Source organism: Carlito syrichta, unplaced genomic scaffold, assembly GCF_000164805.1.
Source record: "Carlito syrichta isolate Samal-C Ts95f unplaced genomic scaffold, Tarsius_syrichta-2.0.1 Scaffold307187, whole genome shotgun sequence".
Lineage (NCBI taxonomy): Eukaryota > Metazoa > Chordata > Mammalia > Primates > Tarsiidae > Carlito > Carlito syrichta.
The window spans coordinates 2,817-11,450 of NW_007251283.1; the positions used below are offsets into that span (position 1 = coordinate 2,817).

The 8,634-nt window shown below is 45.1% G+C and overlaps 1 pseudogene across 1 annotated transcript; it reads right to left on the reverse strand.

Moving 5' to 3' along the window:
- Nucleotides 1-2,359: 2,359 nt before the first annotated feature.
- LOC103266448 lies at nucleotides 2,360-3,468 on the reverse strand (annotated as a pseudogene). Its single transcript, XR_002482314.1, has one exon. The product of XR_002482314.1 is annotated as an ATP synthase F(0) complex subunit B1, mitochondrial pseudogene (transcript).
- Between the last annotated feature and the right edge of the window lie 5,166 nt (nucleotides 3,469-8,634).

The window sequence follows — 8,634 nt, forward strand, 5'->3', positions numbered from 1 at the left end:
CTCCAGCTCTCCCGAACTTCCTGATGCTTCTGTTCCAGCCCCTTAGACTGTCTGCCACCCTTTCTCTAAATGTCCCAGTTCCAATGGGCTCAGCACACCGTCTCGCACCAGAACCCATCCTCTGTTGCCACCCAAGGCCACAAATCGGCTCCCCTTTAATTGAAGCTTCTACCTCTGGGCCAATGAACTGTGGCTGTAGCACAATGAGACACCAAGCATTCCCAAGAACAAGGCAAGCACCATAGGTGACATGCCCAGTAGTCATGAACCAGCAAAGCAAAAGGCCTCCTGCACAGGGCAAGAGATGACTTGGATCCCAAAGGCCAAAGAGGTGGCAGGGACTGAGCCCCAAGTACCTGTGGTTCTTCTGTCTATCTCACTCTTCTTCCTTTGGGGAAATGTCCCTCTCTAAGCTGGGGGGGGCTGTCAAACATGGCTCCTATTCCCCTCTCTCCCCCAGCTCTCTAGAGAGTCTGAACCCCAAGCTGGAGCACCCAGGACGGAATCGCAGGAACTGAGCCCTTCAGAGAGCAGCACCCTCAGAAGATTGCTCTGGGGCCTCTGCTGGGAGACCCTGGGCCTACCCTCAACTCTGTCATTTGCAAAGTCTGGTTGCTTGTACTCCCCAGAACGCTTTTGGCAAATCTCCCTTCTTTACTTAAGTTAGTGTGGGGTGGTTCCTGTCAACTTGGCCCCAAAGAACCCTGACCAATACTGTATGCATGCTTGGGACAGAATTTATTTAGAATGAAAGAGGCAAAGGATGGAGAGAGAGATTGCGTTTTATTTTATTTCGAGTTGGGGTCTCACTGCCACCCAGGCTGGAGTGCAGTGGCACAATCATGGCTCACTGCAACCTTGACCTCCTGGGCTCAAGTGATCCTCCTGCCTCAGACTCCTGAGTTAGCTGGCACTGCAGGCACGCACCACCATGACTGGGTTTTTTTGTTTGTTTGTTTTTTGTTTTGTAGAGATGGGTCTCACTAGGATGCCCAGGCTGGTCTCAAACTCCTGGGCTCAAGCAATTCTCCTCCCAAAGTGATGGGATTACAGGCGTTGAGCCACCGTGCCTGGCCCCAATTAAACACTTTTGACAGGGCCATCTGTTCCAGCCTGTTAAAACCAATAACCACAAACTTAGGACAGGAACCAAAGGTCAACACTTAAAAATGCTGCAGCTAATTATCCATACCTTCCCTTCCCGCAAGCTCTGGTTGCCCCATGTAAATGCACCCTCCTCTCCCCCAAACCCCGTAATCCTAGTCTCTAATGCTCTTACGGCACGCTTCTCTCTCCACCTTGGGGGAAGTTATTTCTGTCCTGTCTTATCTCCTCCACTAGACTAAGGGATTTGGAAGGAAAAAAGAAAGAACTGGCATTTCACCCTATTTGTACAAAAATGAGTTATTTTTGTATTGTTTCCTATTTTGGCTCAATACTTGGATACATGGTTTTATTATTTTTTAGTTTTTTTTTTTTGAGTCAAGGTCTCACTTTGTTGCCCAGACCAGAGTGCAGTGGCACAATCACAGCTTACTGCAGCCTCGGCCTCCTGGGCTCAGGTGATCCTTCCGTCTCAGCCTTCTGAGTAGCTGGGATTACAGGCACATGCCACCATACTCAACTAATTTTTAAAATTCTTTTGTAGAGATAAGGTCTCACTATGTTGCTGAGACAAGGTCTCAGACTCCTAGACTCAAGCAATTGTCCCACCTATTAGGGTCTGGATAGGGTGAAGGTGGATAGGTGGAGAAGAGGGGAGGTGCAGTGACGGTAACCCAGAGATCCAAGTAATGCAAAGAATTGCAACACACAAAAAGGTTAAGAAAGAAAAGTTTATTTAAAAGTAAATTAGAAAGAGAAAGAGAAGGGAGAGAGAAGATTCACCTTCCCAAGGTAGGGGAGGGGACCAAAGCCAGGAAGCATGGCGACAGCCATAGCTCAAAGATCACATGGCCACACCAGAGTCTAGCAAGGCAATGGCCGTTGGTTGCTTGTGGTTGAGTCCTTTTAACCATTCCCCTTGATGGGGGAAGATTATTAAGGTGATTGGGTAATGGTCTATTCCACATCATCACAAAGGGGCAGGCAAGTACAGGTACTGACGTCAAGTAATGGACAGCAGGCAGATGGGTGGGTTAGTCACATGATTGTTGCCATGGTGGGGTTTATTTGTGTCACGTAGGTCACAAAGGGCTGATTGGGGGGGGTTCCTGCAAGATACTTGTTAGACATTTACAATTTACAAACTCCTTGACCAAAGGTGGTCTTATTATCACTTTTATGACTTTGGCCAGCCAAAGAGTGATCTTTGATCTTTGGCCTTGACGAGAAACCTAAAAGTTTTTTTTGTTTTTTTTTTGTTTCAGTTGTCACTTTATTGCAAGATGGTGGAATTAATTACAAATTTAGACGATAACTTGGCAATCTTTAGTCAGGCAGCAAGTTTTAATAAAAGCAAACTGCTTATTTGAAAGTGATCATGGAACAACTCAAAATGCAGAGTAAGAAGAATGAGAAACACCCGACTGGGCCAATAGATTTAGTTTGCTCATTATAGAAAACTCCAACTTTTCGTTTTTAGGAAAGGTAAACTGTAACTGCAGTAGACAGCACTGCAGAATATTCTGTCACATAGACTAGTTTCCATTTAGTCAGTCAACTGTTTCTAGCTGTCTCAATGGGACAGACATTTACAGAACTGGCTGCGCTTGAGCCTTCTTTGCAAGCAGCTTTAGGTCTGCAATGCACTTGGCAATTGTCTCCTTTTCCTGCTGGGCAGAGATACTCTGCACCACGTGCTTCTCTACCCAGTTTACCATGTGCTCTTGCTCCTTTCGATGCATCATATCCTGCACAGAGATGTGATAGTCCAGGCGATTCTTCACCTCTTTATATATGCGATGCAACCGTTCCCGGTAAGTAACCTCCAAAGCCATAGCAATGTTATTCCTCTAGACATCAAAAAGGTAATGACGCTTCTGAATCAGTCAGTGCCTGCTGTGCCTTTTCCAATTCAATTGCATCCTGGATTTGTTTGCTGGAAGCCTGCTTCACCTCTTCCAGTTCGGCAATTTTTTGCTCATTGAGTTTATCAGCAAATTCTCCAATAGAGGCACCATATTTTTTAATTACATAGACAAGCAACCCTACTATTGATATGATAGAGAAGGTTTCTGGGGTAATCGCATATATTTCTTTGGATAGAGCATACAAAATAAGCCCCGTTCCAAGCACATAGGGTCCTGTTATACCAGTTTTAGGATAAAGAAACTGGAAGAATTCCTCAGGAATCAGCCTGAGACGAACTTTTCCTCCATATTCAGGAAGAGGTGGCAGTGGGGCAAGACTGGGCTGCCCTGTGTGAAAGATTCTTGTGGCCTGCAAGACCCCTGCACCCAGGAGGGCAGCGTTCTTCAGCGAGGGCACCGCTGTGGCTGCAGCAACAAGTGCCACCCGGGACAGCATGGTCACCAAAGGTCTAGACAACGGTCTCAATGTCCCTGTGACCCCGACCGCCTAAAAGTTTACTAGAGATTATTATGCTAAACCATGAATGGCTGTCCTGGTCTTGCATCTGATGGAGATTTACCAAAGGGGCAATGGGATAGGCTGCTGCTTGTTCTGCAGTAGAATGTCTGAAGGCTTTCTAATGGTTATGCTGAGGCAAAAAGACTAAACTAAGAGTAAGCTAAGTTTCTTCTAGGTTTCTATAGGTACCTTTCATTCCCACCTCTTGCTATTTTAAAAATATTCTTGGCCAGGCTCGGTGGCTCAGCCTGTAATCCCACGCTTTGGGAGGCCGAGGTGAGTGGATTGCCTGAGCCCGCGGGTTTAAGACCTGCCTGGGCAACTTGGCGAGACCTCATCTCTACAATAAAAATCAAAAAATTAGCCAGGTGTGGTAGCGTGCGCCTGTAGTTCCAGCTACTTAGAAGGCTGAGATGGAAGGATCGCCGGAGCCCAGCAGGTTGAGGCTGCGGTGGCCAGGAGCGGCCACTGCACTCCAGTCTGGGTGACAGAGTGAGACTCCAACTCAAAAAAAAAAAAAAAAAAAATATATATATATATATATATATATATATATATATTCTTTTTGTACCTGAGAACAGGGGCAAAGGTCAGGCTTCTGTAGCTACTTCCTGCTGTACATGGGGTGTACAACTGTCCCTATCTATCTAGAGCAAGAGGGGATAAGAGGATAGAAGCCCATGGAGTTAAGTATTTTTAGTATTTTTATTTAAAATATTGATCATAAGAATTATTATCATTATAATAAAGGCCATTACAGCTGCTGTTATAACATAGTAAGTCTAGTAAAATGAATTTACAGTTACTCCAGTGGGTTGATACCAACTACAGGACTCCAGGCAGTTTTTACTGTTGCACCAGTAAATTCCTGAGTCCATATGTTGACTCCCGTTGCTGCAGGTTATCTTTGAGCCTTTTTGGGTTGCAATAAGAATTTTTAGACAGTTATAAGGAGTTTTGTTAATGATTTAAACAAGGAAATACAGCTACTCTGACAAAGTTTGAAGAAAAATTTAAAACATTAGCGACATGTAGTTAGGTTGTAGCTTAAACTGAGAATTTAAAACAGGTAAACATTGGCAAGAGAAAACAGTTTCCTTTGTTTTTATAATAGGTCTGATATACTTTCACAACAATTGATATGCTAGAGGGTGAAGCCCAGGTAACCTCTATGCGAGCGAGATGGGAGATTGACATTTTTCCACTTTTGATCAGAGGAGTGGGCTGGTATGGGCCTTCTGATGGGGAAATATTACCTTAAATAAAGTTTAACAAAAATAATGCAATCCTTGTGGCTAGGAAATCCTAAAGTTGTTAGTAATTTGGCACTGAAAAGCACTATAGCCGATTATAAACTTCTATGGTCTGCAGTTAGCTCAGGAGAGTGTGAAGCAGATGTGGCTTCTGAAGCTTGCTTCTTTTCTCACCCTAGAGAGACTGAATTGAGAACCTGAAGAGTTCAAGTATTAAAAATTTTAAAAGCATAATATAACAACACAAAATCACAGTAGTTATTGCAAAAGTTACTTATTTAGCCAAAGTGATAGTCCAAAGATTTTGAAACGGAAGAAAAACACCTCGCTTTTTTATGACAAAGACAGTGGGGGAGGACTAATTGAATTTTGTCTCTTTCTTTCCCCCCCTCTGTTGTTTAAAGGAGAAAATTCTTTTGGATAAGGCTATATGATTTCAACATGGATGGCCAGGAAAAAGCTGGCACCTGTGTTAAACTAAGAAATTAATTTGGGTTCCAGTGCCCTATTTACCTGGGGGATTGTCGGGGTGGTGGTGAGCCAGTGCCAAGTGGTGTAGCAGATTTGCAGGCCTCTATACATGGCTACCATTTGTGAGCAAAGTATTCTCTCCTCTTTTCAGAAGGGAGTACACCTGCTTCCCAGTGGATTTCGGGCCTGCACAGTAGACAAGGTCCAGGAGGTTAAGGTCTTTTGGGGGCAACTACACTTTCAGTTCCCCCACAGACTGTACCCATAAGCAATGGGCACCATCCCCTTAGCAGGTTTGTTCTTACCAGGTGTCTGATGGGCAGTTGGAGTTTTGTCATTAATGGTGACTATCAATTGGGGTGCCTCTGTGGCCCTCTGATTCTGCAGCCCTCCATGTTGGCACCCTGTTGTTTTTCTAGTGTCTCAGCTAGAAAAAAAACCCAAAAGTTCTTTTTAATAGGCCACACATAAGGCATTTTGATTATTTCTGTTTGTAACAGTTTGATGTAAAGCCCTTTGGAGTGAACAGACCACATGGATGTGAAATGATCTGTACCTACTTATTTATAATTATGAACAGGCAAAGTTATTAAAAACTCTTATGAATTACTAAATTGTAGTCTTAGTTGTAAGGTGTGAACAATTAGGTGAGAGTGATTAGTTCTCATCCTCACTGTGCTCACAGAGTACCCAGTATTTTACCCATCTGGCAGGAGAAGTACTAGGCTTAGTAAAAGTGACTCAACCAGGTGGGAATTCCAAACTTTATTATGTCCCACAGGGTGTTTAGTATTTAAAGCTTTACCTTTTTCTTTTTTTTTTTTTTTTTTTTTGAGTTGGAGTCTCACTCTGTTGCCCAGACTGGAGTACAGCGGTCTCTCCCGGCCACCGCAGCCTTGACCTGCTGGGGCTCCGGCAATCCTTCCGCCTCAGCCTTCCAAGTAGCTGGAACTACAGGCACTTGCTACCACGCCTGGCTAATTTTTTTTGATTTATTGTAGAGATGAGAGCTCACCAAGTTGCCCAGGCGGGTCTCGAACCCGCGGGCTCAGGCAATCCACTCACCTCAGCCTCCCAAGGCGCGGGATTACAGGCTGAGCCACCGAGCCCAGCTAGCTTTACCTTTTTCATAACAGGGTGCTAGTTAGGCATACAGGTGATTTAACCTTTTGTTTATAAAATACAACTTTAGAGATTGATATAACAAACAGTGGTGTTATTTAGCACTAATGTGTTAACACATGGTAAGGTTGGAAGTAAAATAGAGTATTTGCATGTTTGGCTTGAAAAAAACAGATTAAAATTATAATTAACCTTTTTTGAAGTTAGTTAGCAGGATTTATTTACATGATCCCTTTACTTTCATCTGGGAAGGAAGGTTGATATAGTCACAGTTTAGATATAACTTGAGAGAAATTTATCATAAGAAAACAATGAATAAGAATTTTAATATCCTTTTGTCCCCGGCACCTCCCTAAGAAGAGACCTATTAAGCCATGTGGAAACCTGAATGGGCTTCCCAAGTACACATGGGGGTGGTGACTTGCTGCAGCTAGTAGGACTGTGCCAGGGGGTTATCAAGCAGTGGGGGAAAGGGGGGCGAGAAGTTTGGAGACTGGGATCAGGTGCCATGGCCTTTGGCACCAGCCCCTTCTTCGAAGGTGAGAGAGAAGAGAAACTGGGAGCCAGGGCTAGGCGTCATGGCCATAGATGCCAGGCCCTCCTCTGCAGGTAAAGGTGGAAGTGAGAAGGAAGGGAAAATGATGGAGAGTGGAGTAGCAAAAGCAGATTACAAGAGAGACAGGAGAAGTTAAACCAGCTGGGTTGGCATTTGAGTTGATAGAGGGAAAGCAGGAATTGGAGTTGTAACAGGAATAGGAGAGTGTGAAGGAGGTGAAAAAATCTTTTAAGAGAGGGGCGGCTAAATTAGCAGGATCAGTATCCTCTGATGAGCCTATGGACAATGGGGTCTGGGGAGCCAACACAGAAATATGGCAAGAGGAACAGATAGTTGGGTGGCAAGCGAACTCATAAAAGGCCTGAATATATGGGATTTCAAGGAATTTGTCATTTCCTTTTAAGTACAAACCAAGCTGCAGAAGTGTGCTAGAAGCTAGGGAGCCACTTTTTGGTCAGATTTCGTCATTCCCCAGCTTATATTGTGGAATTTCCCCATACTTGTCCACCAGATGGAAAGGTCAGCTGGGGCAAGGTGGGCTAGAGCCAGTGCTGGGACTGTAAAGCAGGAATAAAAGGAAACAGGGATACAATTGGGATGGACTCTTGGTTTCATGGATTTGTTTCTGGGCCTTACCCATCCAGATTCCCTGCTGGGTGTCCCCAACAGGTTCAAAGGAATCAGTACGAAGGATGTTAGTCACCAGGGAGAGAGCGTCTTCCCATTCTTGTGCCCACTGGAGTTCATGGGATGCTATGCTCCACCATGTCTTGGAAGGTCTGATACCAGGACTTTCAGCAATTGGAACTATGAGGTATCTCCCAAGACGGGACCGGGAAAAGCCCGAGAGACCCAGAAAGTCATCCAAACCAAAGCCAGGGGGGTCCAAGAGTGCACATCCAAATATGTGGATGTGTGGATGATCAATAAGGGATGACTCACCAGAGGTGCAGAAAGGCGTAGTGTGCAGCTGTTGAGAGTCTCAAGGTCCTTCGTGGAGTTACTTCGCCAGCTAGGGAAGAAAAAAGCAAAGAAACCAAGCACTTTGTCTCCCACCCGTACAGGTGCTGGAGGTCCAAACTTTCCTTTGGGGACCTTCTTGCCTCCCTAGGGAGTAGCCCTAGGCAGAAATCGTCAGTTGTCCTCCAAGATCCAGCTCAGTCCACAGGGAAACTCAGAGATCTTGGCTAGAAGGAAATCTTGGCTAGAAGGAAGTAAAGAGTTAACCTCAGTCCTTCACCCTGTCGGGCTACAGCGGTCTAATGTCTTTCCCTGGGACCTTCCAGCATGCTGAAGTGTAGCCTCCTCAGCCAGAGCTTTCAGTTGCCACCAGGTTCCAACACAGTCCACAGAGGGTCACCAGTTAAGAAATAAGAGAGAAAGAGAGAGAGAGAGAGAGAGAGAGAGAGAGAGAGAGAGAGAGAGAGAGAGAGAGAATGAGAAAGAGATCGCAGATATCTCGGTGGGACCTCCAAAACTGTTAGGGTGTTAGGGTACGGACAGGGTGAGGGAGGATGGAAAGGTGGAGAGGTGAGCGGAGACACAGCACCAATAACCCAGAGATCCGAGTAGTGCAAAGAATTGCCAACACACAAAAAGGTTGAGAAAGAAAAGTTTACTTAAAAGAGAGAAAGGGCTGAGTTCGGTGGCTCAGCCTGTAATCCCACGCCTTTGGGAGGCTGAGGTAAGTGGATTGCCTGC